We start from the raw sequence: 27,948 nt of genomic DNA, 5'->3' as shown, positions 1-27,948 counted from the left end.
ACACAAAGTCCACGTGAGCCCTGGTCAGCCCCCCACAGCGTGTGGCCCTTGATCCCCTTCATTCATAGCCAGCAGAGCCAGAGCTGCTTGGGGTGGGAGCAGCATTATCTGAATGCCGAGGCAGCATCGGCAGCACTCGCCGAGTCCCTGGAGTACCCGGTCCCTGGCTCTGCTCACGAAAGCAGGCACGTCACCTCCCGCACGCCTGGCCACCCTGCTCCGCACGGCCACGCCACGTGGGTCCAGGCCGTGGGATGCACAGGGCCCAAGTATTTTTATCCTCTGCATGTGTGCGTGAGTCACTCATTTGTCTTTCTTCAGTATTAAACCATTCCAGCACAGCGCAAGCTCGGGGGGAGTGAGCAAAGGAAAAGGATTTAAAATAAAGCTCTCCTTACAGGCTGGAGGAGGGGAAAGGATGAAAACCATCTCTGCTTACCCCAGCCCCCGGGCAGTAGCCCCCTGACCCCGACCCACCCAACCCTTCCTCCTCTGCAGATCCTCTCCAGCCCAACCCCAGACCTGCAAATCATCTTTCTCCAGGCATGGCTGGCCCCCAGCACAGCCCGGTCCTCTCCCAAAGAAGTGGCTAGGCCCTCGGCAGGAGCCAGGCACTGACGTGTGGCCAGGGGACACCTGAAGTCCTGGTTTGCTGGGACTGCCCTGGGGTCTGAGTGTGGCCATGCCCAAAGCAGCATTTACACATTTTCTTGGCAAAGGAGAAAATTTCCCTGAATGCAACTTATTCCTCTGCAAAATATCAGTGGCTGGGGGACTCACAGCAAAGTGACACGTTGGCAATTGCATGTGTGTGCTTCCCAGTGTGTTTGCTGGTGCGTGCCTCCTCCTTGGCGTGTAAAATTGTGTCTCTGCAAGTGTGAATTTACACCTGCAACTTCCCCGGGGGTGCACACCTGCATGCAGACGTGCGCTGGGGGTGTGCTGCCTGTGTGTCTTTGGGCGCAGTACTATTGCCAGCAGCCAGGCAAGGTCAGCCCTGGCTCTTCCCAGCCAAACTTCCAAGGAGGCAGATCCTCCCTCCTATTTAACAACCTGCGCCAGGGGAAGAAGCTTTTCCTTACATCCAGCACAAGTTGCCATGGTGCAACCTCTGTCTGCCTGGGCTACCATCTGCCACCACGGAGATGTTTGTCTCCAACATCTTTGCCACTCCTCTTTAGATAGTTGCATGCTGCTGTTAGCTGCCTCCTAGCCAGCTAAACCAGCCCAAATCCCACAGCCTCATCTCGTGCAATATGGGTTGTGGGCCAGTAAGAGCTTGTAACCCCCTCACAGGGGGTTACCTGTGGGGCAGTGAGGGGAGAAAAGAGGGTGGTGAGACTTGAGCAAAGAGCTCTGTGTCCATCTGACATGGTAAGGACAGATGTGACTCTGGGATTTTGGCTGCAGGCAAGGAGCAGAGGGCTGGGGGCTGCTCTGCTCCCTGCAGCCCCCCAAGCTCTGATGCTGCTGGCTCAGGAGCATCAGCTGTCAGGATCTGCAGGGTGGGGGTCCCACTGCCCCCCCGCCCCCTCACTGCAGCCTCTCGCCTGCCCTCAGCCATGCTGCTAGTGGGGCTTTACCAGGAATGGAGCCAAGTCCTTTGTAGCTGGATCAATTCAGTGATCTGGGCTGCAGCACAACGCAGCAAGCAGATATATTGGCGGAGGATGAGGGCTGAGACGTGGGAGCCCAGAAACCATCCCTGGCACTGCCACCACCACGTAGGGCTGCCTGCTGTTGCACCCAGTTACATGGTGCATCTCACCCAGCTGGAGACCCAGGGCCGAAGTCTCCAGCTGCCATTCCTTGGCTTTTCCAGCTTCTAACCTTGGGTGGGTTTTGCAATTTTAGCTTCAATCCTGCACTGACAGACTTGGGGAGAGCAGTTCCTCTGGTCCTGCTTCCAGCCCCGCTGAGCTCCTTGCGCTGGGCTCCAGCAGTTCCTACCCTGGAGCGGCGTTTCAGAGAGGGAGCTGGGGTCCTGGGGGACAGTTCGGGGAGCAAGGGACTCACAGGAGCATCTCAGCTCACTGGGAAACCAGGCAGAGAGAGCTCCTCATGAGCCCGGCAACCTCGAGTAGCAGGAGGTGAGCATGGGATGCAGGCGCCAGCTCTGCCCGCTGCAGCATCCTCGCCGTGGAGGGCTGCGTGGGGCCAGCCAGGAGCTGCTGCACCGACACACAGCCTGTACCCCAGGTCTGCTTGTTTGTGGTGCCGGGGTGGCACAAAGGGTACCAGGGCTAGAAGCTGCTGGCCAATGTGTCAGGGAGGAGAGGTTCCTGCTGGGCGCGGGGACTTGGGGACAGCTCATGACATTGTTTTTTCACATTTCCCTGCCCTCCAAGGGCTTCCCAAATGTTGCCTTTGCTCTCTGCCTGCTGCATGGGTCTCTGGGCCAGGTCTCTGGGCCAAGGTTGTGCAGGAATGGGGTAAAAGGCAGCTGAGCTGTGTGGATGGGGAAGATGGGGTCAGGCCAGGCTTGGGCTTGGTTGGCATGGTACAGGGTGGGTTTGCATCCCACCAAGGAGACTAGGCAGAGTGCATCTCCTGCAGCTCTGTGCCTGGTCCTGATGGCCTGGGCATGGACCCATGAGGGACCAGCAGCCCTCAGAGATGGGAGCATGAGTTTGGGGCACCTCCGGAGCCCTCCCAGCCAGTCGAGGGACTGAGTCCTTTTGACTCCGTGCTTGTTTGCTGTGTGGCACCAGTAAGCAACCCTGCATCCTGCAGCACCCCCCACAACACTCCTAATCGCCCTAATCCTTTGAAACAAAGTATTAATCCCGCAGAGCTCAGTAAAGCAGAGCAGGGTTACTGCGCCGTGCTATGGCTAAACAGTGCTCTAATCCCAGAACAAACTGCTCTAATCCTGGCGCAAGGCTCCCTGCCCCCCGCCTGCCAGCGGATCTGTAACTGATCTGCACCGTGGGTCAGGGATGTGGCTTGGGGCACTCACAGACCAGGGCTGCCCTCGGCTGTCACCCCAGGGATGTTGTGGCCACGAGGGAAGGCTCAGGATGATGGGATACCCCATGCAGCTGTGCGGATGCACTGGCTGAGGGGAACGGGGCTGGGGACATGCGAGGTGATGCTGCTGCTGGGGCTGTGGCTGGGGCAACTGAGCCCTCTCGCCTCCACACCGGACAGCTCTTGGCAAGGGCCACGCTGGGCTCCTGCCCACCCCATCGATTGGCTTCAGCAATATTTAAAGCTCCCGTTTAATTTCCAAATGGAGAGGAGTGGTTTCCACTTGTCTGGCTGGCTGCAAGCATTTCCAGGTCTGCTGGGCTGCAGCACGCACGCCTGCACCAGCACCGATGGGGAGGCAGGCGGATGGGGGGGGACAGAGTGCCTGGTGGGGGGTGATGGGGGTATCAGGGTGCCCCAAAACCAGCTCCCTGCTTTCACAGCATGGCTGGCTGTGCCTTGCTGGGACATGGCAGCTCAGAGCAGCGCAGGGCATAAGCGATGCCGGGAGCTGCAGAGCCCAAGCTGGCCAAGCCACGCATGCCTGGCAGCCTGCCCATGGGGCCATTTCAGTGCACAGGCGGATGGGGAGGGCTCTGCAAGCGGTAATTGCCTCCCTCTCCCCACCAGATGGGAGGAAGATGACTCCCCCAGGGCTTCGCGCCCTCCCCTGCCGCTGCTCAGCTCATTTCTGCAGCACCACGGAGCACCCCAGCAGCAGCGGGTCCTGGCCCTCCCAGCGCCTCAGCTCCCACAGCCCCACAGCAGCACCCAGGTCTCCCCATCGCTTGGCAGCAGGTCCCAAAGCAGCCTGCAGACATCAGTCACAACAGCTTCTTCCCTTACGCAGAGCAGCACCTTCCCTGGGGTCAGAACTAGGGCTCACACCCTGCGTTGCAAATCCCCAGCTCAGCATCCTCCCCAGTGAGTGATGTCCACTGGCGTTTCAGGGGTGCAAGTCCCAGGTCCCATCCCTACCAGTCTGCAGGAGATGTTCCTTTATCCAAACTGGACAGTGGCAAGAACAGCTCCCCTGGGAGCAGTCTTCATACCTCGGTCCGTAATGTGCTCTGGCCAATGCGAGTCAGTGCCTGTTTGTATAAATCTGTTCCTCTAATAGCCTTTGAAGCCCGCGCATGCAGTTAAAATACCGGCTGAAATATTTATTGAGTCAATTTTCAACTAACATAAACTCTGTGCTTACTAAGTAAAAAAAAAAAAAATCACTCTCGTTTTCCGTGAATCCCAGAAATGCAAATACAGCAGTCAGTGCCAGGCAAGCTGGGCCGCCATCTGCCCCAGGGCTGCTGCTGACCACGGAGGCAGCCCCGAGCCCACCCCATCCCTCGGGCTGTGGGGTACGAAGGGGAGATGCTCTGCACTTTTGCACTGCCTCTGCCAGCTTCTGGCACCCACCGGTGCCCGTGACCTCGACGGGCTGTGCGTGCTCTCCCCCGTTCCCACTTTCTGCTTGGATACATCTGCTCCTTGCACAAGGGAGCTTTGTTTGCTCCCCCAGTGCTGGTTTAGCAGCTGCTGTGGACCTTTCCTTTGCAAACATCCAGGCCATGTGTCTGCAGCCTGCTCAGCCTGGGCTCGGGCCCGGCAGCGTTGCTGGTCCCTGGGAGCTGAGCATCCTCAGCCAGAGCAGGACTCGGCAGTGAGGAGCCTTTGTCTTCCTCCCGGGAGCGGGAAGGGGGGGGGGAGAAGATTTGCAATGAAAATGGAGTGGTTGCTATTTGAATACCCCCAGCAAAAGAGCCATTAGCGCTAATAACAGCTTTCAGCACAGTGCAGAGGGCACTTCCCATCCGCAGCCTCAGAGCACTTTGCACAGAGCCATTTCCCCATCGCATGAGATACAAGGAGCGCAGCAGCACCTTACCCGGGAGCACTGGCTGGTGCGGGGATGCCAAGGTTGCCCCTTCCACTGCCCTCCCAGCGCTGACAGGGGCCCAAACAGGAGGGCACGGGGGCTGGGACCCAATTCCCTGGCCCGTGGCCGTGGGTCTGGGGCAGACAGTGCCCTGGCATGGGTGGCACTTCGCTTGTCCCCTCCACCGAGGACTTTCTGTCACCCCTTGAAGGTCTCTCAGGGACTCTGGGGTTGGGGATGGGTTGCAGAGTTCATCCTGCAAGGGCTTCCCCCCAGCTCCTAGAGGTGACCTGGCCTGTGGACAGAGAGGGTGTGATGAGCTGAGCAGAGGGACACCTGCCAGCCCAGAGATGCCAACAGAGTCTGGCAAGGGCCAGGATCTCATCTCACCTAGTGCCAAGGGACACAAGGAGTGGACAGGGACAGGCAGGGAGCTGACATGGTGTAAGCTTCCCTCACCACAGTGCAAGCTGGGGCAGGGGCTTGTGGGGAGATTTCCCAGGCAAAAACCGCAGGTCTGAAGATGAGATCTTCCTGTAACGGAGCTGAGCCGAGAGCACCGCACTGAGAGGGGCTGGGGAGACAAGCTCCGACAGGCTCCAGCAATAAGCAGGAATTAGAAATGCATTAGAAGCCGCTTCAAAGCCCTGCAGATCGGAGCGGCACATCTGATGCCGCAAATGCTCTCTGCTGAAAGGCAGGCAAAGCAGGCAGTCACATGGGCGATCCCAGCTCTGTGTCCCCAGGGTGACACAGGCTCACCGGCCACCACGCTGCCGGCTGCCTGGTTCCAAGTGCCATGTCCTGGGAAAGACCCACACTCGCCGGCACCCACTGGCACGCTGAGGGTGCCAGGGGATCGGAGCCACCTCTGCACCCAGCTCCTTGCAGGTCCCAGCCCCTGGCACGTTTGCGTGGATGCAGGTCTGGTGTGGATGCTCCTGGTAAGTCATTCCTGGGTGCGGGGGGCAGATCAGGTCTGGGGGTTGCACACAGGGTTTGTGACCTGAGGCTGTAGCTAGGAGCAGGTCAGTTCTCCTGGGGATGCTGCTGTCAAGGCAGTAGGACCCCGATGGGGAGGTGACAGATGATGCTGCCATCCTGCCCTCAGTGGCTGGTGCTGGCCTCTCACCATGCACAGCCAGGCTTGCTCATGGGTTGAATTTCTGTCTGGCTTTCTGACATGCAGAGTGCATAGAGCCCAGCTTTGCTGGGCTGGACTCGCTAGCCCTGCTCTTCCAGCCAGCTGTTGAGTGAATGTTAGCAATACTCCTTGTTGCACTGGCCCTGGGAGAGGATGTGTTCAGCTGGCATGTGCCCCCTCTCCAGAGCAGACATCCCAGCTCTGTTTAGGAATCACGTTCCCCCTCACTCCTCAGAGCAGGACATTTACCTTGGGTCTATTTTATAAACCTTGCCAGGGAAGCAAATATGCCAGCTTTGAGTCCCACGGGGCAAAGCAGAAGCCCAGGCACAGCAGTGGGATCTCAGCCAAGGACATTTCCACCGGAGAATCTTGTAGGGGGAAGATGCCAGCCCTCAGGCCCTCTCCTGCACAGGGCTGATCCCTCCTGTATATAAGGGGACTGAGGATGCTCAGCGCTGTGAAGCACTAAGCTCCAGCCCTGAGGGCGAAGAGAGGGTGCTGTGTCAGGGTGCGAGGTTAACGCTGGGGTCCTGCTCCTCCCACCAGCCCCGGGGCCTGTTTGCATGCTGTTTATTTTTATCCTGCGCTTGATGGATTGGTGCACGGCTTCGATGTTGCCAGATGATGTTCCACCAGTTCCATCACATAGCAATTTAAGGTTAGTCCTGACTGCCAGAATGAGTCAAAAGCTTTTAAAAAGCCTATAAAACAGGCATCTATCTTGCCCTGGTTTTATCCCACTTCTTTGTTTATTGCTGAGGTCACCGGCTCGTGTCTCAGGGAGGAATCCAGGTCACTGGTGGCGGTGACGTGGGGCGAGGGAGGTGCTCCCTGCCTGGCTCTTGGTGGAGCTGGGACACCTCTGCTTTTGCGTACAAGTCCATATGATGGCTGTTCACCTCTTGATGCACACAGCGCAGGGCTGCACACCTAGGAATGGACCACGCAGGACAGGAGGACTGGAAGGGCCCCATGTTTTCAGAGAGCAGTGATGCTGAAAGGCAGTGAGCATCAGGAAGCTGCAGGAGCCAGGTCTGAAAATACCTCCCCAGAGAGGAGCTTTCTCCTTGCAGAGTTCAGCAGGTAGCAGAGACACCCAAGCGGTGGCTGGGAAGGATTCAAGGGAGCAAGAAGCTTGTCCCCATCAGGGCAGGGGCTAACCTGGGGGCACCAGCTAGAGGATGCTGGAGATGCCCTGCTGATGGGTTTTGGGAGGCACTGGGTGTTTTTTCCCCAAAACCACCCCTATCTCTGCTGTCAGGTCAGATGGTGGTGGGATCCCCTGCTAAGCAGCAGCAGGATGCCCCTCCGGACCACTTTCGGGAGCACTCTGGAGGGCACACAGAGGCACATGGACACCCACCATGCTTCACAGGCGTTCAGGCAATAGCTTAGGATCAGCATGGCCAAAACGCATCCCTTAATCCTCCTCCCAGCCCTCCCTCCTCCGGCTCAGGCAGTTGCCATGGAGAGCGCCACAGAGCACTTCTTCTCACCCCCTACCCTGGGTGAGACCCTCCTCCCAGACCTCTCTCTCAATTTTCCCATTCCAGGTGTAAATCCTGCTGGTTTTCCCAGTGCAAAATCTCTGCGAAAGCCCTCAGACTTTTCCAGCCTGCCTTTCACCATCTGCCTCCCTTCCTCCCGGCTGGGACAGTCCTCATCTGCCCGTGCCCCCACCCAAATCTGCCACAGCCATCCCCACCCAGCCAGCACCCTCAGCCAGCCCTCCCTGCGCAGACACCCACCGCACTGCCGCCAAATCCCACCTCCTTGCCGGGCTGGCACGAGTCCTTCCTGCATCCCTCCCTGCCTTTCCCTGGGGATGGGGACCTTAGGAGAGGTGTCACCCTGGCATCAATGTGGCTACGTGGCCCCAGTGCCAGCATTGTGGGGAGGAAATGGCAGCTCCATGACCGTGTGGTGCAGAAAGCCGAGGCTATATATAAATGCATAGTTGCACGGGCGAGTGCACACACCCATCAGGGCAGCCAAGAGGGCGCAGGGGTTCAGAGGCTGCCGCTCACGGAGCCGCGTCCTGGCTCCTTCTGCACATTCCCAGCCCTGGGCTGCGCGTGTGCCAAGCCAGGCTGGGGTTTTCAGAGAGTTATTTTTAAGACAGCTGATTTTAGGATGTGGCTGGCAGTGAAGATCCGCAGGGCCAGTGCAATTTAAGGGACAACAGACTGCAGTTTGGAGAGGGGAAGGAGCAGGCGGATGGGCGGGATCATTTTATCTGGAGTCTCTGATATTTCCAGGGGATCCCAGCCTGCTTCGCAGTCAGGGGAGAGCAATAGGGAACGGGAGGGCACCCAGGCTCCGTCAGGAGGAGAGGACACATGCCCATACATCACCTCTCTGCTCACCTCCAGTGACCCCCAGGCTGCAGAGCAGCTCTGCCTGCACTTCGCTTGATGGTCCCTGCGGAGGATGCAGCAAAGTGGTGCCAGCAGCATGCTCAGCCCTGAAGAGGAGGAGGAGGAGGAGGAGGAGGAGGAGAAGCCCTCCGAGGTCTGGGCTAGATGCATGACAAATGCGGCTGGTACCCTCACAGACTGGGGTGCTGTGGGTGTTTAGGGGTGTGATGTGGGGAAGTTGCTGTAACACCCTCCTGGCCTCACAGCTCAGCTGGTGATCTGTGCCCTCGTATGGAGCATGGACTCCTGAAATCCAGCCCAGCCCCAAGATTTTGGTCTCTCTGTGGCCCCCTGTTTGGCCCCTCCAAGGGAACAAGGGGAAGGCAGAGCTGCCCCATCACTATGCAACACAGAGATGCCAAAACTACATCTGTATGACCCGGTTCTTCCTTGCAATGCGGCACAGATCCAAGCCTGCCTCCTACACCCCACATCCCAGCCTGCATTAGCCGTCCAGGATGTACTGGGATGGGAAGGCTGGTGCCAGAGCGAGCGGGACATCCTTTCAGCTACCTGGAAGGCTGCTGGTTGCTGCCTGCTGCCCACCTCAGGAGGGGCATTTCGTGGCTGGGATGGTGTTGCAGATAATTCCAACAAATGGCTTTTGATAAAAGCTTTGCAGGAAGAGGCATTATAACCTGCTGCTGCCCAGCTGCCTCCCCAGGGAGGCACCCGTCTGGGAGCAGCAGTCTGTGCAGGGAAGGGCCCTGGCGCAGCTGTGGTTGTCAGTGCCAGCTGTCTGCTGCACCCTGCGGCCTGAGCACTGCTTACTGCAACCTCCAGAACATCCAAAGGTTGTGTGCAAAATGCCTGCATGCCCCTTTCCACCCTCCCTCCAGCACACAAGTGGCCCCAAGGGAAAGCAAGTGAGAAATCATCAGCCGTTAGTTGCTTGCAAAAGCAAACTTGCACAAGTTTGCCTTCAAAGTGTTGCTCTAAAGCAGGCAGACCCTGCCGGAGCAGGGGCTGGCAAGCTGGCTGATGTCCCAGAGCTCAGAGGTGAGCCCAGGAGGACAATAGCTGCTTTCTGAACCAGCCCAGCATCAAAAACTAGGCCTGGAGCTCAGTTTCCTTGTGTGATGGAAAGAGCGATCGACACATCTGCCCATGCCCCAGGCCAAAAAGCTGCCCTGGGCATGCCCTTGACACCAGGATCAGAGAAGGGGTGGTCTGCGCAGGCTCCAGCAGTGCCAGCGCAAAGCTGAGCTGTGCAGGAGGGGTCCCCATCTGGCTGCTCCCCTGGTTCCCCCCCGCAATGCCTGCACACCGCTCCCTCCGAGGATGCGGATTTTATAGCCAGCCACCCCGTCCCCCCTGCTCCACTCTGCAGCCAGCCGGCAGGACCCGCCTACCCATCACACTGCAGATGGACAGCTCGCGGCTCTGGAAATACACGGGCACTGGGATGCTGGAGTGTCCAGTTTGGGCCAACACCTCTGATTTTGGGTAAAGACAGTGGCCATCTGTCTGCACAACGAGCTTCAAGCCCACAAAGCTGCCTCTCTGTTGGCACACTGAGAAGAACAGGGTCCATTCCAGGATCCTTTGGTTTGACCCCAGCAAAGGGCTGAGTGTTTCCTTGTCCCCTTGCCATCATGAGCCGCAGGACCCCAAGGAGTGGCAAAAGGGGTCAAGGATGGCTGCGGTCCATGGCTGTGGTCCAGCAAGCATTTAGGGAGGGCATGGAGGCTTGAACACCTTGCACCAGGGTCTGGGAGCCTCCGGGGGAAGGAGGAGGTGCTCCATCCATGTCACCTCATGTACGCACAAGGGTTTGACCCACCCTGCCAAGACCCCAGTCTTAAAAGTGGGGGCTCCTACACCCGGCTCCACACTGCAACAAGCTGGCAGTGCCAGGGCTGCATCTCTGCTGCTCAAAGGTCCCTGTTTAGGCCCCAGGTGCCCACCACCCCCAGCATCCCCCGTCCCCGCTGCCCTGGGAACCCCCGCAGCCCAGGCAGCCCCAGCCTGGCCACGGACTCCTCCGGAGGTGAGGCAGAGCTGGACTGGCAGGAAGCACCGGGAGCTAGTAATGACAACGTGTCCACCCATTTGTCTGTAATTAAAAGTTGTGTGTAGAGATTTCCTGTGACATGTCCCGTGAGTCCAGCTGCAGACACGGCGCTGCTGAAACCAGGAGATGCTAATGAGTGCTTCTGCATATTAAATACCTTGTTTACACTAAGACAACAGCCGGTGTAGCTGGGGGAGGGAGAGGAGGTGGCTGTAATCTTCACTCATGCTTTCTGCCCCAGCAGCTTGCTGCCTGCCAGCCCCTCAGGAAGCTGCTGAACCAGGGTTTGGCCAGGGTCTGGCTGCAGCGGTGGTCTGGGGCTCTCAGCAGTGATGCTACCACCTTGTCTCAAGCCCTGTGTGTTGCCTTCATCATCCCATCTCTGCTGTTGTCTCCCTCTCTGCTGTGGGACAGTGAGGGCAGGATGCTCTGCAGCACTCAAGTCTGCCCAGGGGTTCCCCTGCATGGTGCTGAGGCTAGGGGGTTCTGGGGGACAAGGGGCTCAGCTGCCCACCCTGCCTTAAGCCTGCCAGTGTCCACTCTGCAGAAGAGCTGGTCTCGACTATTCCCTGGGCATGGGGTCCTGGAGAGAAGCGGTAAAGGGGAATCTCTACCCAGGAGAAGGATGCAGGGTTAGGGCCACAACAGGACTTACCATGAGCAAGACCTGGCCACAATGCTGTTCCCCACTGCCCAACATCTGCCATTTACAAGAGATGCAGGAAAGGTGCACAGCCCTTCACTGCCCCATGTCCCGGGGCTGGACACCACTGCACCCTGGGCACGAGACAGGCAGGATCTCACCATGCCAAGAGGCAGAGCACTGGCACTGGGATCCAGCTGGGGAGGCGGATTTCCTAGTACAACTGGCCCTTACCCACCAGTGTGGGGGTCGGGGAGGTGAGGGGCTGCAGGGTCTGTCCTTGCCGACGGTGGCCTTGGGCTGCTCTGGAGACACAGCCCCTGTCCCCTTCCCACCCGGGTGCCCCTCACTGCACTGCTGTGACAACAGGCACCCCAAGCCCACGGGCCCCTTCGCGGCCCCAGGAGAGCCCCTGGTGTCCCTGCACAATAGCTGGTAGGGCAGGCTCAAGGGAAACAGCTCCAGCCCTGGTGACCCCCAGGCTTGCCAGGGTGGGGAAAGCTCTCGGCAGGGCAGGACACAGGCAGCTCCCTCCATCAGTGTGCAAAGAGCTGGACAAACCTGAGGGAAACAGCTCCAAGGACATCAAACAGCCTCAGAACCGCAGTCCTGTCCCCAGTCTGACAACAAGGTCCCTGCCCAGGCTGTGGCTCACCCTTCCCCAAGCGGCTGCCACATCCCCTACCAGTAGCCACAGCCTCCACCCTGCACCCTGCAAGCTCCCGCACCCCATGCCACCCCAGCTACTAGGACATCTTGGGCTGGAGGAGCCCTGCCTGCTGCCCCATCACTGGGGCACCCTCAGGGGACTCCTGAGTTCCCATCACCCTGAAACCACAGCTTCAGCTCTGCTGCTCATTTCTTCTGCCTTCGGGAGAGCATCTTGCTGCCCTGCTGCTGGGGCGACACGCACGCGGGCCTCACATGTGCTGCTCGACATCCTTGCCCAGCATTATTCCGGATCCTCCTGCTAAACACATCCCGTGAGGCCAGGCTTGGCTGAATGATTGATGTGATCGCTGACAGGTTGCCTGAGCTGGGCACTGTGGAAGTGTTTCTTCCTCCAGTTTCCTCCAGGGACAGGCAAGCATCAGCGCCAGGAGCTGCAGGAGCAGCCTGAGAAGGGCTCCGCTTTGCAAAGGCAGACCTGGTGTCGAGGGAAAGCTGAGCCCAGGATCCTAGGGGACGCACACCCCATGTCCCAGAGGCAGCAGCTGGACCAAAGCATCATTGGCGTTGTCTTTTCCCCTTGTTCCCTGTAGTGCCTGGAGCAAATTCTTGGAGTGTGGTCCCTTGCCACACATGCCTGAGCAAGCCAAGCAAGGGTAAATCCCATGAACAGGGCCACAGAAGCCTCCAGTGGAGGAAAGACCACAGGCAGATGCAAGACCAGTGGGAACGCGGGGCTGCATTAGCTCGTGTTGGGCTGCTGAGGAGTCAGGGCAAGCAGGCAGTCCTCTGCCGTGCAGAGGAAAAGGCGAGGGGCCGCAGGACCCCACCATGTGCAGGGTGACAACAGCAGGTCTCCTCTGCAGCTGTATTTAACTCTGCTCTGCTCCCAGCACCTCCAGAGCCCCAGACCTCTGCTGCCCACACTCTAAGACACTGCAGGAGCCTGCCCAGAACCCCCAACCCCTTACTCTGCCAGCTGCAACTGTACCCTGGGTGAGAAGGACCCTTGGGGGTAAGAGATGCACCATGGGGTGAGCTTGGAGGGGCTGGGTCAGAAAGGCTTGCTGCTCTGGGGAGCATTCCTCATGTGTGCCTGCAGGTGATGGATGATCTGCACATAGACTGCACCAGCCAGAGCCTACTCAACCCTGCTCTGCGTCCCAGGGCACTGTCTCTTCCCACGCCCATGAAAAAGCCCCTTCATCTACCTTCAGGGCACCACCACTTCTTCCCCAGTGAGTCTTACAACTTATGTGAGTGAGGGACATGTTTGCATCTGTGTCTGGTCCCTTCCAAGGTCTTCCCCATCTTCTGCAGGGCTGTTTGGGCAAAGGTGTGCTGGGGCTGGACAGGTCTGCCGAGAGGGAGAGGCACCGGGGGCTGCTGTGGGGCGCACAGTTGGGTGTAGGACTGAGACAGGCTTGACCCCAACGCTCATGGTCTTCAGATGCTGTGGTGCAGTAGGAAGTCTGTAGCAAAGCTTTTTGGGGGAGCGGAGGGTTTCTGGGGTTCGAGAGAGTCTTGGGGAAGTAGGGTGAGCCTCTGGGACATGTCCCCTTCTCCTCGTGCCCCGTGTGCATGGTATGGGGCATGGCGACCTGCTGTGCTTGGCACGTAGGTGCCCTTTCCTGGGCGTGCATCGCTGCCTGGGTGATGGGTGTCCCCCGCCGTGGGTCTGCCTGCCCACACAGGTCCCCAAAGGCTGCAGCTCACATGCCACTGCGAGAAGCCAAGGTGCCACCAAGTGCCAGGTTCTAGTCCCTGCCCACACTCACCAAAGTGCCTGGGTGATGCATTTCCCTGCCATCCACCCCTGTGATGGGCTGGGGGCCAGCAGGAGTGGAGTGGAACAGCTCAGGGCCATGGTGTGTGGGTATCTGGCCTTGACCCCCGCTAGTGGGTTCCCCATCCCACCTGCACCCCTGAGCCTTGCCTGCCCCTCCCACAGCTCCCCCCAGCCCACCCAGGCGTTGCTTTATATGGAGTTGCCAATAGCAAGCGTTTTAAATGTTAATGACGACGTTTCAGATTTGTAGTGGAAACTAATTAAAATTGTTATTGTTAGCGGGTTTGAATTGCCCAGGTGTGAATCATTATCCTCATTAAAATAATCAGGGAGACGGGGATGTGACAGGAGAGCAGATGGATGAGAAGCAGCCTGAGCCAGCGACCCGGGAGGCTGGGGAGCCCCGATGCCCGTGGGGAGCGGGGGCAACCCTGCCCAAGGTGGCATGTCCCCCAGGTCCCATCAAGCCCAGCATCCCCTGAATGGGGGATGCCCCACGGAAGATGCCCAACTCATGGCCCCATGTGCCAGGGGCTGCAGGGTGCTGCAAGTGGGGTGCTAGGATTTGTCAGAGCAGGAGCAACGGCGGGGAGAGGCTGCAGGACAGGATGGGGCCATCACTACATCAGCCCCCCAGCATCCCTCCTGCTTCCACCTGAGACAGCCTGCAGCACTTTCTCACTGTGATGCTCCGTGTCCACCCAGCGTGGCACATGCCGGGGGAAGGGGACAGTCCCCTGGCTGCCTGGATTCAATGGAGCAGTGTGGTCTGGTCCCTGCCCAGTGCATCGGGAATGGGACTGTATGTCCCACCACAGCCTGCCCCAGCCTCAGAAGATAAGTAAGTGGGTGCTGGAGGCTGCGGAGCCCTGCCTGCACCCCTGCCCGCGGCTGCCAGAAGTGGGAAACATCGCATAGCTCATCGGCCAGCCCTGCTGGAGCCAGCCAGGCTGCGAAGCGCCTGGGGCTGGTCCTGGCCTGGGTGGACCCGCGCCGCCGCAGCTGGACCAGCCCCTGCAGCCTGTCTGCAGGGAACAAGGGCTCCTTTCTGGTGGATGAATGGGCTCAGTGTGTGCAGCCCCCCACAAGACCCCCGCAGCCCCAGACCAGCTGCTGTAGGGTGGCAGGGCCAGGGTCAGGGGTACCCTGCGGGCATGGCGCGGCGGGGCAGCTATTCAGGGAAAGAGCGTGGCCCTCCCAGTGCTCAAGGTCGCCTTTGTGCCATGCATCCCAGAGCAGGGGCTCCCCTGGGGTTGGCGGTGACACCAAACGGAGGAATGATGGCACAAGGCCAGCACCAGGGCTCTTTACCCCAGCCTCTCCCCCCTGCAGCCGGTTGTGTCCCACCCCTTGTCCCCTGTGGGGCCAGCTGTGTGGAGTGGCTCTGGAGACGCTCTTGCTGGTCCCCTGCCACTGGCCACCAAGACTCCAGACCAGAATGGTGGCACTGGAAGCTGTGGGGCAGCTATTTTGCCGAAGCAGGTTGGAGCCCATCTCTCTGGCACTGGCCACGGATGACTGCGGGGATGTGCTGGCCAGGTGGCACTCAAGGCTAGCTTATCTGATGATGTTTTCATCTATTGACAAATCTATTATTGATGATACACTTTCCTGGACTTGGCAGAGCTCTGTCCATGCTCCAATCATATCCATCAAATAAATCTCAGCCAGGCTTTGCCATCGCTGCTGAATTAATTATCTCCAGATTGTTTTTTCATAAATATTTGACAAGCACTAACAATGCAAGGCGTGAAGCCCCCTGGTAATTCTGTGGCTCCAAATTACCCTTAAAAGGTAGCTGTCACCTCCAGCACTGCAGGGCTAGGGCTGCTTCAGGGGACATGTAAATGCTGGGGCAGGACCTCGATTGAGGACTCGCTGCTCCCCCCTGGGCTTTTGGGATGTCACACAATTAGGTGTAAATGGGGCACAGCACTGAAACCCATCTAATTCATGCATTAAAGGCAGCCTGAAGCAACAAGGACAGCAAACTGGTCCCAAATGGATGGATGCACGGTGTATGGGATAGGGATCCTTCCTGCAAGGGTGCAGTGCTCCCGTGGCTCTGCACAGAGGTAATGCTCAACCCTCCCTGCAATAGCACAGCCAGGCTGTGGAGCAGCGGGGCGTATGCTTGGGACATTCGGATGTTATTCAGCAGAAAGTCTTGGCATGATGCTTGCTTACTGTCTTTGAGCTGTGACTAGGCATGGGGTGGAGCCCATGAAACGGGTAACCCGGTACAGAGGCATGTCTGCCTCTGCCCCCCAAGCCTCTCTTCACACTGACGCCTTCAAACTGTCCCTGCCCTTCCTGGAGACCCCACAAGCACTATTTGGGGCACAGAGACACAATCTCCATGCCAGGCCACTGAAAAAGCTATGGGGCTCAGCCATGGAGGTGAGCTTCAGGCATCCAGCCTGCGCAGTGCCTGGATGGAGGGCTTGCCGCACCTGGGACGGGCACCTGGGAGCAGGATGCAACCCTGTGCCAGGAGGCTGGCACCCTGGCAAAGGAGGTCCAGGTCTGCACGGCTCAGGGGCTGTGCACCCCTGCACGTGCCCACCGTACACGCTCACCCCAGCCATGCTCCACCGGGAGGGAATGGGCACCCGAAAGCAGTCACAAAAATCGCCAGCGGCCAGAAGGCTGGCAGAACCGAAATAAAACCAAAGCAATAACTGGAGGCATTACAAGTCCAGCTAAAATTGAATCTAGGAGAAAAACTGGAAGCTTCCCAGAAAAGCTTGCGAAGCAGCCTGCAGTCAGGAGGGAAATCTTTGCTGGAGCAGAACCCACCACGAAGCAGCCCAAGCAGCCGGTCTGCAGATCTCCCTGCTGGGCCAGACCGAGGACGCAACCACCAGCCAGGATGATGTTGGCTCAGCAGTGTAGGACAGCAGATATCAAAAGAGTCATCAGAGACTTCCAAATAGCTCACAGAAATGAGCAAGCACGAAGACTTCAGGAGCTAAAGTGAAAAATGGTCTCATTGTGTTGCACCCTGGTCCAAGACCAGTTGACAGCCTCAGAACTCAGGCTGGACCGCTCTTCTGGAAGGACCAGCCTGTCCCAACACAACAGCATCCTTCCTCCTCTCTCTTACTCACCTCACAGCCCAAATGCAGGCAGATAGTGGGTGCCATGGACCTACCCCCACCAGAGGCTGTTCACACCTGGCAGAAGTCCTGGCGTCTGCTTTGGGACAGGCATGAGCTGAGAAGGACACAGCTCAGAGCAAACTTCTGTAGGATAATGCTGCCTTTGCTGGCAGGAGCAAGACCTCTGGGTGGACCCACACACACCGCAAGGACTCCCAGGATAAACTGGCAATGGACCAAAGTACGGATGCTGAGCTAGGCTGGGACTGGCAAATTAAAATGAGAGAAAGGAGGCCAAAAGGACCCAAGAGATGCTGAGACTGGCTCTGAGACTGGAATCTTCTTTGTGTATATGTGCTAGGAGGGGACTAAGACGCGTGCTGAGGATGGGAGCATGAAGCCTGCACACAGAGAACTGGGACAGCATAGGGAAGGGTGACTCTAAGCTGGTTCTAGGAGTTATCAAACAATTAAAGATGTGATAAATTTAGGCTGTGGAACAGGAAATTGGCAATAATGCAGAAATGAAAGGAAGCAGTTGAGCTAACTGCTGGGCACTCTACAAAATTGGCTATAAAAAAGGACTGCCATAAATATAAGGGCAGCCAGGAGAGGACATTGCTGGTAATGAAACCCCTGCTCCCCGTGCAGGAAACGGGGAGACACAGAGCTGAAGCTATGAAGATATCAACCGTGGCTGTACTCATTCAGGATGCACAGCTGAACAGCGGTAACAGAAGGCCAGAAGCAAAGTGTGTGCTGAGTTCACTCACCCCTGCTCTGAATTGATGGTATTAGACCAAGATGCTTCAAAAACTAAACAAAAACCCCACCCCACCATGCTAAGGGTGCTGACCAGAATGTTGGCCTGGGCTTCCATGGAAAGAGTCCCCAAGGAAAGGTACCTGTGCACAAGCTGGGAAAATGCCACTCTGGTATTTGGACAGGCATCAGGATAATGGGTGAGCTAATTGCCTTGGATTGCATTGCATCAAATGAGCACATAATAAATGCCAGGATTGGGGTCAGGCAAGTGCAGCCTGTGGAAATTGCCTTTGAAGCTAGAGCCCCAGTGAACAACAGTCTGTAGGGAAGCTCTAGGCAGCAAATGCAGTGCTCTGCCACCACTGGAGCCATTCTCTTCCTGTGCAAGCAACAGCAACAACAGTTTCACGACAAAACTGAGCTAATGAATTGTTAAGATTGACTGGAGCTATTTTCAGCTGATCCAGGACAAAACATTCAGCAAAATTCCAGCTACAGGAGGAAAAAAACCCAGATGCTTTGTGTTCAAGAGGCAGGAAACAGACTCTCATGGGATGCGCACACATGAAGGGCCCCTTGGGCTGGTGCCCACGACTTGACTCCTACTTTCCCTCTGCCTTTGTACAGAGATGGCTGGGGGACGTTTGCTCTGCTCTGCTGCCAAGTGCTGAGCCTGGCGGGGGGTTGGCTTTCTTGGTCCACCAACAGACGGCTCCTCTGGGCTGGTGGCTGTCCCCAGCGGGGCACAGCTAATCATCCTCTGCAGCTCCACCATTTGCTGCTGGCTGGGAGCTGGCGGCTGGCCGAGCTCCACACTATGGAAGAGCTTCACACCAGAGGACATGGCATTGGTCACCATGGATGTCCTTGTGCTGGACAAGCTGTGTTTCACTAAGGCATGGTGACTTCTGGGGATGTGGCCCAAGCAAAAAGGTAGTCTGGGGAAGTGCTTTGCAATATCCACAGCAGAGAGGTGGTCTCTCTTACTGCAGCCACCTGGAGCTGCTGGGCTGTCCTACAGGCCCCCCAACTCCTAAAGAAGTGGGGATGGCGGACAAGGAGTCTGGAGAGGTCTCTGAGAAATCATGGGGAGCTTAAGGGTCCCCAGACACGTCGGCTCTGGGTAGCTGCTGTAGCAGACCTGCTCAAGACCCTGTGTGGTGGCCTCCACCCAGGGCACTCTCTGAGCCTGCTTTCAGCCCACTCCTGGCTCATCCCCCAGGATGGTGGCGTGGATGCCAGCCCACACCCGCAGCCTGGCTATCCTGCTGCCCTGCAGCCATCCTTCAGCCCTTCCCTGCCCTGCAGGACCCAGGCAGTGGGTCTGACCACCTCTGTGACCAAGAGAGCATCTAAACTTTCGTGCCAGGCTTCATTTCAACAGAAATAAGGTTGGCTTCAGGCACAGACACCTCAGGGAGAGGCAGAACAGAGGAAATACTGTTCAATAAAGCCCTCCCCGACTCTGTCTGCTGTGGGCCTGTACCTCCATCTCAACAAATGTCACTTCCCCTGCACCAGGGCAGCCCCCCCTAGCCCCCTGCTCCTCTGAGCAGCCCTCAGCCCCACCATGCCACAGGTTCCCCCAGACTGAGCAATCCTGCTGCATCCCTTCCCTATGCCTGGCTCACCACTATGGTCTGAATGCTTAGCTGAAACCATGGTCTGCTGCAGGCTGGATGGTTGCAGAGAGGCTGACGTGACCCTGGCTGTGCTCAGACCTCCCCCAGCATCTCTGCAGCCACCTGCACCATGCCTTGCCCCATGTGCCTGCATGAAACACCAGGGTGAGCGTGGTGAGGGGTATGGACTTCGGGGCAAACCTCTCAGAGCCTAAGGAGCAGCAGCATGTCAGGCTCCTGCTGTTTGCAGGGCTCCTGGCTCAAAGAGGGTGTTGCTTTGGGGACCCCTGCAGTCCTCAACACCCCGACACAGCCAGAGGAGAGCCCAAACCGTGGGAGAGTGACCTGGTGCTACATGAGACCCACAGCATAGGCTGGTGCCTTTGCAGAAAAATTGGTCCATGACTAAAAATACTCTCACCTTTCAGCGCAGACTCAGGCAGCAAAGCAAGAGGCTCATCATGTGGCAGCAGCCAGGGCTGGGAAGGGAATTTGCATCAGGCACTCACCGTAGTGCAGTCCACAGGGGAGTGGTGGGCACGTGCGAGCTGCTCTGCGGAGGTTCCCTGGGTGCAGCGGGGCAGCTGAGGCTAACGAAGTTACAGCAGAAAGTCTGCGGCAAAGGAGAGGGGATGGATGAGTCACCTCATCTGTGGAGAGCTGGAGCTCACATTCACCCCATCTCCCACCACTAATTAATGCCAACACTAAATACAAACACATCCACGTTACTCACTAATGGGACATGGACAGGCTGAAATGCAGAGCCTTCACCAGTACTTGTTTTAAATACGAAGCAAACTCCCACATGGAAACCTCCAGCTCCACTTGAAGCTGCTAATTTATTCCCCTTCCTGCTGCTCAGCCTGCAGACATGCCCCAGCATGTGTGATGAGCCCCAGCAGCCATCTCTGGAGCTGCCCATGCCCACCCTCAACTCTGCTGTGCACTGTGAAAAGAGCAGCCCTGATGCCAGGAGAGCGTGATAAGAAGGGGCAGGGAAAAAAGGAAGAGCATGGAAAGAGCTGAAGGCCTGTGAAGTGTTGCAGGGCAGGATGCGGCTCTAAGACACAGGGTTACCTGATGGAGAGGTGCCTGGAGAAGACCTGTGGAAGAATGGCCCCTGGCTAAACCATGCGGGGCTTGGGCGGGCATGTGGGGCCATGCTGCACCACTGCGGCCCCAGACTTTCCTGGATCATGAACCTGGCCGTGGCACCCACAGGAGTTCTTACGGAGCGCAGCTCTCTGCTCTCACAGCAAGCAGCTGGCTGGCCATGTTTCATTAATGCACAGCGTTTAATGCAGCTGGTCGCCATGACCCTACAGTTGGTAGGCGAAGGAAATCAATATCTTCTCACAAGGCACTGTATAATCTGTGTGGTAGCATGCGCACTGCTGACATACTGGAAAGGCCATCCTGCTCTGCTGGGATCAGCCTGGGACAGGGCAGCACAAACCATTTGCCCCCACTGCTCTCAAGGGACTGGGCATCAGCACTGGCTGGTGACATGTGGTCATTTGGGGGGACCATCCACTATAGTTCAATTTCAATAATGAGGCTGAATCCCCAATTTGGACTCAGATGGGCTCTGTGAAGCCCCTTGTTATGGGTTTGTGTGGTGTGGGGTTTTTTTGGTCCCGGGGCAGAGGCTGCAGGGGTGGCTCCTGTGAGAAGCTGCTAGAAGCTTCCCCAGCTCCAAGCCAGACTCGCGTCTGGCCCGTGATGGTGGTAGCGCCTCTGGGAGAACAGATTGAAGAAGGGAAAAAATAAAAAGAAAACCCACCTGATGGAAAACCTGCAGCGGAGAGGGGATTGGAATGTGAGAGGAGCCCCTCTGCAGATCCCGAGGTCAGTGAAGGAGGAGGGGATGCCCTGCAGCCCGCGGTGAGGCGGCAGGCTGTCCCCCCCCAGCCCATGGAGGGAAGCGGGGGAGCACATGCCCCCGAAGATGGCCGTGACTCCGTGGGAAAGCCCGCGCTGGAGCAGTGCGTGGCTGAAGATCGGCCCGCGGAAAGGACCCACGCCAGGGAAGTTTGTGAGGAACTGCAGCCCACAGAAATGACTCACGTTGGAGAAGTTGGTGAAGGGCTGTCTGCCGCGGGAGGGACCCCACATCAGAGCAGGGGACGAGTGAGGAGTCCTCCCCCTGAGGAGGAAGGAGCAGCAGAGACAACATCTGATGAACTGACCCCAACCCGCATTCCCTGTCCCCCTGTGCTGCTCTGGGGGAGGAGGTAGAGAAAATTGGGAGTACGGTTCAGCCCGGGAAGAAGGGAGGGGTGGGGGGAAGGTGTTTTAAGATTTGGTTTTACTTCTCAGTATCCTTGTTTTGATTTGATTGGTAGTCAATTAAATTGATTTTGTTTCTTCCCCAAGCTGAGCCTGTCCTTTGCCCATGATCGTAAGTGGAGAGTGATCCCTCCCTGTCCTTGTCTTGACCCACGAGCCTGCCTTTATATTTTCTCCTCATCCCACTGTGTCCGGAGGGGACGAGTGAGCGAGCGGCTGCGTGGTGCTTTGTCACCGGCTGGGCTGAAACCACGACACCTCTAGACCAGCATCCTGGGATCAGTGGAGGTGGCCGGCCACTGGCCACTGAGTACCACCCTGCTGCCCTGGTGCGCCCAGGTTTGCAAGCGGTGCCTGTGGACTGCTGGTCCTGCTCCCAGATGGGGCTCTTCCTGCCATCTCCAGGCCAAGCTCTGCCTTGTGCAGAAGCAAAGAAGGGAAAACTGCACTGCAGCACAGACCCAGCTGGCCCAAACAGAGCCACACATGCCATGGGGCAATGAAGCCCAGCAATCCCCCACACCGTGACTCCCAGCGATGGGGAAGCCCGTCTTGCTGCCTGCTCATTCAACCACGAAGGGCTCGAGAGAGATATTGGTACCAGCATCACTACCACAGGCTGCTGCACTGGGTGCACGGGCAAAGACAGGGTGCCCCAGCACCCCCTCTATCTCTGGGCTCCAGCAAAGCCCCTGCAGTACTGTGGGGCCTTGGGTACACCAGGGAGAAATGGGTGATGTGTCTGCCTCGCTGGCAGTCCCCACGCACCCCTCTACGAGCTGGGCCCAGCTGCCTGGGCACCTATGGATAATCCATCTGCTGAACATGCTACAGGCCATTAGCTTTAACTAGAGGGAGTTGCGGGGAGAATCATTAAAGGAAAAGTTCACAACGCAATTAATAAAGCACCTCATTAGGTCTCTTTCCTATACGAGCATGCAGCTCCCGCTACTGGCTCTTGCAGGTCTGGTGCTCTTGCTCCCCATGAGACATTCATTTTCTTCTCAGGAGGCAGCTGATGGCTGGAAATGGCACTGACAAGGTGCTGCTCTGGGACTGGGACTTGTGGCTGGATGGTATTTATCCCACTCCTGTCCTGCTCAAGTGCCCTACAGCCCTGGGCTCCTGCAGGACAGCTCTCCATGCCCAGGGCACAGAGAGGGGGCAAGCATGATGCAAGCCCAGCACTGTGTGGTGGGGATGCAGAAGACATCTGCCCTGATGCAGACACCAGGTCCAGCGTTAGCCCCTGCCCATCACCTGCCCTGCTTTGCCCATGTGGTCCCACTTGCTGTGTGGGGACCAGCAGCATCTTCAGGGCTGCTGGCACTTTGATCTTGCACTCCTGGGGCTTCATTACAACTAAAACTGGACTCTTTACCCCCTCTGTCTCTCTCTGTGCTCCTCCACACCCTCATGAGAGCCGTGCTGCCAGGCAGTGCCAGTGCACCAGGGCAAGGGGGTTCACCACCCTCCAGGGGCCATAGGGAGTCCAAAAGGAGGTCAGGGGCTGCACTCGGGGATTTGCCACCCAGAGCCTCCTGTAGTGGCACACTGGGGTCTCCTGTGTTGGTTCCTGCCTTTCCAGAGTGTTTGCAAGGGTGGGTCCAGGCTGTCTCTTGGCTGTGCTTGACTGGAGATGGTGGCCATATGCAGGGCTGTGTTGCCACCCTTGGCCACCGCCAGGCATGGGGACTGCTTTCAGAGACCAATTTTGTATCTCCTTTCTAGGCTGCCACTTGCAGCTACACAAGGTCCCTTTTGCTTTCCTCTCCCAGCACCCACGGGAAGCTGCTGCGTGCTCCCGGTGCCTGGGACCCACTCCCAGAAGTGTCTGCACAGCAGCCCAGGGGGACACCGCTTGGAAGCGTCACGGAAAGGAAAGCGCCAGGAGGTGTCATCATTACTGACTGCTCTTTTTGCTTCCAGTGGCTGTTTCACATCACTGGCTCTTTTTAGGTTTCCTTCATCTTACCCTCACCCTTGAAAATCTCCAAGGTCTTGCCACCCGTTGGCATGCAGGGCACCCACCAGACCTAGCTCTGCTCTGAAGCTGGCGGGGTGCCGTACTGTGCCCCAGCAGCCAAATGCCAAGGCGCAGAGGTGCGTGCAGCAGCACCCAGGTCCCAGCAGAGATCCCACGGCAGGGCCAGGCCAGTGCTGTGGGGCTGAGGGCTTCAGAAGCAACAGCTGGCTCTGCAACCAGGTGAGAGGAGACCAGAGGTCCTGGAAAACAGTGGCAACCCTGGACAGAGCATCCCAGGGCTCCCAGCTGGATTCAGTGCTGTCCTTCCTTGCAGGCAGTATTTCAAGGCAATAAGTGAACTGGACCCCATCAGAGCAGGGAAACATCCTGGGCAAGAGGGAAGCAGGCATGGAGATGACCCTTTCTTGGATAGGGCTGGAGATGTGAAAGCTGTGACACTAATGGTGATGGATCCCTGTGGGAAAGGGAAGAAGTAAATGCCAATTATTTGCATCCCTCTCCATCTGCAGGCCTAGCAAGGGGCTTGTGCAGAGGGGAGAGGGGCAGGGCAGAGGGGAGGCAGGACCCAATGGGCAGACTTTAAGACCAATGCAGTATCAGAGGAAGGATTGCTGAGGATGGCAGTACAGGCAGGAAACACTTCTAACCACTCACAGGAGCCCTAGAGAGGACAAAGGAGAGCCTCCAGGTCCCACTCCTGCCCTTTGAGCTATGTTGTTTTGGGACAAGCTGTCACCCTCCTACACCAAGAGATGCCAGAGTGCGTGGGCAGGGCTTAGAGGAGGTGGCAGCAGATTTCACATCTAAATCAGACTCCTTCTCTGCCTAATCTCAGCCAGTACAAGTGGCTTAACCCATCGGACAAGCTCCAAATCCTCCTCTCCTCCTCCTGATCCCACCTAAGCCCCGAGTTTTCCCCCTTGATAATCTCTGATTCACTGGGATCATGGGATTGCTCCGCCAGCTGCACAAATCCAGACTCTTTGCTGCTGCGTGGGGACCCAAATGGGAATGGATGCAGATGGTGAATCTTAAAGATATTTTCCCGCTCTCCACCACTGATGCTCCCCTCCTGTGGACCCTAGAGCCCAGCAAAGAGCCCAGGAAGGCAAAGCCATGGCACTGCACAGGCAGAGATACTCACATCCTATGAAATCCCCATGTTCCTGTGGCAGAGCACAGGGCTCAGACATCCCTCTGGGGACCAGGATGGGATGCAGGGCCTCCTGGCCAGAGCTGGTCCACGCTGATGTACATATAGGGGATGGGTGGTCTTGGACACAGGCTGTGTGTGGGCTCCAGTACATCCCCAGCCAGCCAGCCAGCCAGTCATCCCCAGTATGCAAGATGGAAAACAGGCCCAGGAAGCTCCACCAAGCCCCAGTCCCAACACCAAGGGCAGGGGATGCTCTACTCTGCCAGCAATGTCCTTCAGGGTCTGTGCAACACCCTCTGTGCATGGCATCTTGCTTCTGGGATGGCTTCACCCATGCAGCTGTGGGCACCAGAAAGGCAGGCAAAGAGCTGAAAGCATTTCCAGGCTGCTGAAAGCTGAACCCTATGGCACGTGCCTTCTGCAGTGGGATGCCCTGACCCCAACAAACACACTAATCCCACTTCATCCCTTTCTCTGCTGCTGCCCCAGCACTTACAGGACAGGACATGTCTTTGCAGAAAAGCAGGTGGCAGGCTGAAAAGACCCTGCCTAGCTCATAGCATGTCTAGGTCATGTCTTCCCTTTCTGGACACTTTGTCCAAGGGGAAAATCCTGACATCAGGGGTCAGGCTGCTTGCTTCAGTCTGCGCATGGCACATGGGGAACCAGCAGTGCCTTGCCACCAAGCACGGGTGGGCAGTGCCCAGCCATGGCAGCTGCACACATCCCCACACCACTCGTTCTTGTAGGGAAATGTACTTGTCATTGCCACTCTCTCAAATTTTCCTCTACAAAATCTCTAAGCTGTGAAATCCCTGCCTGCCAGGAATTAATCTTAGCATTGCTATCTTGCAGCCATTTTGAAGGCATTTCCTTCACATCCTTCTATTTTCTTTTTTTTTTTTTTTTTTTTTAGCCTGGATTCCCTATAACATTTTTCACCCCCAAAAGTGGGGTCTGTGTGCTTTATATCTTTGGAAATATGGGCAAAGTGCCCCATAGCATCACATTTAAGGAGGGGTGGAGGAATAAGCAATTGGTGTTGGAGCACAGTGGGCTTGGCTCTGATTTCACATAGGGGTTTCCTTCATCTCTCCTACAATAGCCTTATGTCTAATGATATTTGTCTAATTAGAAACATGCCCAATTGTTTTACACAGTAGGAAAATGTGCTGTTTGGCAATACTGATGTATATCACAGTGATGAGGGGTATGCAGAGCCCTGAAATAGATGAGATCTAGATGAGGGAGAAAGATTATATTCAGGTGCTCTGTTCTGTCAGAGAGCCTTTGATTTGGTGGATTGTGTAGCATGAAAGGCCAGGCTTGTTACAGCCTTTGTGTGACTAAGAGTAAGATATTAAAGTTTGATGCACTGCTCTGGGAGACGCTACGTGATGGATAGAGAAGACTTGCTAGGCATTGTAGGAGCTGTGTAGGGCCTTTAGGATCTTTGGGGGCTGTTTGTTATATATTTCCTTGCCTAATGGTTTGCACGTGAGCAGAGTGCTAAGGTCGGAGTCCGAATTGCTTATGTGACCTTGGCATATGATTTTCATACGCAGGAACATTTGGTTCTGCGCAGTGAGCAGCTTCTCGTGAATTGCAGGCAGTGACCCTGGGTGTCAGCGAGCAACCTCAGTTATTTCATTTCTTACACTTTAAAAAGAGTTATGGCTCATATTACTGGGATGTTTTCTCTGCACAGAATCCTGCAACGGTGGGTGGGAAGGCTCCTTGGAGGTCCCTGATCCTCTCTTGGGACTATATCCAATACTAGCTCAGGCCACGGATAGACCTAGCTGAGCCTTGAAAGTCTCCAAGGTCAGAGACACCTTCATATCTCCCAGTGAACCGCTGTATCTGGGGGAGACATGCAGCAGGGTTTGGGCTTGGACTGGGTTTGCAGCAGCTCATCTCACCCGGGAGCCCCCTGCCCATTTGGCACGTCTCCCCTTCCCTTCCCCACAGACCGGACAGATGGAGCAGGACTGTGGCCAGCTGTGGTAGGACCCTGCTGTTGCACACCCAAGCCCTTGGTCCTGTGGAGCCGTGCACAGCTGTGAGCAGGGCACTGGTCCCCATGGAGAAGCCAGCGAGCCCGTGATGTTGAAGCCACCTGAGTCTTCCTGAATGGAGTGAGGGATTGTGCAAGTCAAACATAGCCAGAGAGGCCTCTTCAGGCAAACCCTGGGGGCTCAGAGCCTACTGAGCAGTGTGTCCTTCCCAGAGCTGTCCAGGTCATATCCCTGGAGCATCCCGGGGGGTGTTGCTGTACGTACGTGCTTGCATTTGGCTGTCAACGTATGGGGCCAAGCCTCTTCCCCAGCCTCTCACCAGTGCAGGGCGGAGGGAATAGGTGTAGTGCAACTGCTTCTACTGGTGTGCCCACTGCGAGCATCACGCCTGCACAGGGTAGTCTTTCCAACACCAAGCACCGTGGCAGGTCCATTGCAAGGATGCTCCAAGGACTGCAGGCTCCAGACCTAAAGCCAGCCTGGATGCACGGAGGAAACGATCAGTCCTGAGGACAGCTCGGCTGTGACACATTTCCTAGGACTAAGTCTTCCATTCTTGCTTTAACCTTTTCTGGTGACTTGTGGTGGCTGTGTTAAACAATGATATGCCTGCAACATGACAGTGATTTGTTTAAAGAGCCCACACTTGTCCTTGTTAGCGCTCACTTGGTGCTCTGACAGTCCTGTCAAAAGCTTCTGCACATTTTTCAGTTCTCTCCCTCATTTGCTCCTGTCACCATGGGGAAACATCCAGATAACAATGGCTCTGGTGGCATTTGAGCAGCTCAGGGGCCTTGGCTTGGCTGCATCGTCCCTGCCCGGCAGTCGCTGGTGAGTCTGGGGATGCACGGCTGCATCCTGAGCCCAGTGCAGACCACCTGGCTGCCCCACTGCCCTGGCCTAGCCCCGTGCAGCAGCGTCACCAATGAGCCTGTGGGTATCAAAGGGCTTCCCAGCACTTGAGACCAGAGCACAATGCTGGCCCTGTGCCCTGATGCCACTTCACAGCCTGGACTTTGAGTGGCCGGATCCTGGGGATGGGCTTGGCAAGGAGCGGGCGCTGATTCCTGTTCACATGTAGGCATTCGGTGGAGCTGGTAGTTTGGGCATTTGACAGCTGTCCCAAAAAGAGGGGTTTCCAGCCAAAAAAGAACGGCAAGGAGCTCAGGTTCCCACTGCCCTCTCACCAGCGGATGACTGTGCAGAAAGGGGATGCTGCTGTCACCACCTCTGGCTGCCAGGCTTCAGACTGAACGTAACCGGTGTGGGCAGAGCATTACGCATGCAGAAACTGGTCCTCTCTGGGGACGTGGCTAGGAGCGAGGGTGCCTTTCAGAGCATTTAAGAGCTAATGCTTCAGTGTCCAGGGAACTCCCACATGGATGAACTTCGGGGCTGAGCACAGCATCAGAGAGAGTAGGTAGATTTATGCTGAGGTTTGGGTAAATTGTAGTGAGCTTGAAGGTTGTTTGACAGGGCTGA

The sequence above is a fragment of the Aquila chrysaetos genome, chromosome 22 (genome assembly GCF_900496995.4).
Source record: "Aquila chrysaetos chrysaetos chromosome 22, bAquChr1.4, whole genome shotgun sequence".
Classification (NCBI taxonomy): Eukaryota; Metazoa; Chordata; class Aves; order Accipitriformes; family Accipitridae; genus Aquila; species Aquila chrysaetos.
The sequence above is the reverse complement of the archived record's forward strand: the minus strand, read 5'-3'. Positions refer to the sequence as shown.